Source organism: Bos indicus x Bos taurus, chromosome 27 (assembly GCF_003369695.1).
Source record: "Bos indicus x Bos taurus breed Angus x Brahman F1 hybrid chromosome 27, Bos_hybrid_MaternalHap_v2.0, whole genome shotgun sequence".
Taxonomy (NCBI): Eukaryota; Metazoa; Chordata; class Mammalia; order Artiodactyla; family Bovidae; genus Bos; species Bos indicus x Bos taurus.
The window spans coordinates 34,782,933-34,785,089 of NC_040102.1; the positions used below are offsets into that span (position 1 = coordinate 34,782,933).

General features: G+C 43.2%; 1 pseudogene; it reads left to right on the forward strand.

The window, feature by feature from the left end:
• The first annotated feature begins 449 nt into the window (after nt 1-449).
• Nucleotides 450-1,757, forward strand: LOC113884949 (annotated as a pseudogene).
• Nucleotides 1,758-2,157: the final 400 nt, after the last annotated feature.

The following is a 2,157-nucleotide window of genomic DNA, read 5'->3' on the forward strand; positions in this document are numbered from 1 at the left end:
ACTAATCCTCTCAAGGGTATGATACTGGTAGCACTTGTACTTGGCTGAAAGTAAATATATCCAAAGTAAAATGTTAAATAGCAGATTTTGTTTAATATTGAACTTCTGCTATGTTGAAGACATTGTAGTCTGCAGTGGGGATACAGCAGAAAACAAAATAGATATGCTTCCTAAAATCATGGCATTGACAGCAGTGAGAAGGAATAAAGCAGGTCATTTAAATGATGTGTGTGTTGCTTTGCAATATTACGTTGCAAAGGAAACACTGGAAGCAATCTCTAAGAGTGTATCCAAGGAACTTGATTCAGACTGAAGGTTGGAAACGCTTTTGGGGGGAAGTGATATGTGGGGATAAAATCTGAGGAAAGAGTAGGACGTAATCTAATGAAGAAGCAGAAGCGGAACCCAGACAGAGGTTACAAAGATCTGGATCTGATCCAGAAGGAAAAATGGCACGTTTGAGACTTGAAAAGGAGACCTGTGTGTGGAGGTACAGAGAACAAAGGGAAAGGTGCGCCACGGCCAGGTTGAAGACACACGTGTGTGCTCTATCATAGTCTTAGGCTGGAGTTAGTGTTTTGTATTTATCATAAATGAAATGAGCATCTGCTTAAGGGTCTTAAGCCTAAAGATGATGGTATTATAGCTACATTTGGGTAAAAACCATTAAAGTTGAAATGTGGAAAATAGGTTTGATTAGTAAGACTGGTCCATTTTCGATTTGTGGCTGCCTGTGCAGCGTGTGGGATCTTAGTTCTCCAACCGGTTATTGAACCTGCACTCCTTGCATTAGAAGCGTGGAGCCTTAACCACTGGACCACCACGGAAGTCTGAGAGTGGCTCTTGAAAAGACCAAGTAGAGATAATATGTTCTCCCAAAGATATGTATTAAGATCTATAGAAGCTGATGATTATTTGAAAATATGGCATATGGCAAAGAGATAGAATAAGAGAGCTTATTTAACTTATATGCAGAGTACATCATGCGAAATGCTGGGCTGGATGAAGCACAAGCCTAAAATCAAGATCGCCGGGAGAAATATCAATAAACTCATATATGCAGATGGCACCACCTTTACGGCAGAAAGCAATGAGGAACTGAAGAGCCTCTTGATGAAGTGAAAGAGGAGAGTGAAAAAGCTGGCTTGAAATTCAACATTCAAAAAACTAAGATCGCGTGCGAACGTGGCGCTGCGCGCGGTGCGGAGCGTGCGGGCCGTGGTCGGCAGCCTGCGCACCATCTCCGCACCCAGCCGCGGCCCTGGGGACTGCGAGCGGGTGCAGTCTGGGAGCTGCGCACCGGCCCTGCTCTGCTGTTGGTGCGGAAATTCACAGAAAAACACGAATGGGTAACAACAGAAAATGGTGTCGGAACAGTGGGAATCAGCAATTTTGCACAGGAAGCTTTGGGAGATGTTGTTTACTGTAGTCTGCCTGAAGTTGGGACAAAGTTGAACAAACAAGAGGAGTTTGGTGCTTTGGAAAGTGTGAAAGCTGCTAGTGAAATCTGTTCTCCTCTATCAGGAGAAGTAACTGAAATTAATAAAGCTCTAGCAGAAAATCCAGGACTTGTCAACAAGTCTTGTTATGAAGATGGTTGGCTGATCAAGATGACATTCAGTAACCCTTCAGAACTAGATGAACTAATGAGTGAGGAAGCATATGAGAAATACATAAAATCTATTGAGGAGTGAAAATGGAACCCCTAAATAAACTACTTTGAAACAACTTAATCTAGCATAGTTGTCTTAAATTAGTGGTGGATTAAATTAGTGGTTTAAATCTATCCACCACTAATTTAAGACAACTATGCTAGATTAAGTTGTTTCAAAGTAGTTTATTTAGGGGTTCCACTTAAATTAGTGGTGGATAGATATTTAAAGGGAGAAGGCAATGGCACCCCACTCCAGTGCTTTTGCCTGGAGAATCCCATGGACGGAGGAGCCTGGTAGGCTGCAGCCCATGGGGTCGCTAGAGTCCGACACGACTGAGCGACTTCACTTTCACTTTTCACTTTTCATGCATTGGAGAAGGAAATGGCAACCCACTCCAGTATCTTGCCTGGAGAATCCCAGGGATGGGAAGCCTGGTGGGCTGCAGTCTATGGGGTGGCACAGAGTCAGAAAGGACTAAAGTGATGCAGCAGCAGATATTTAA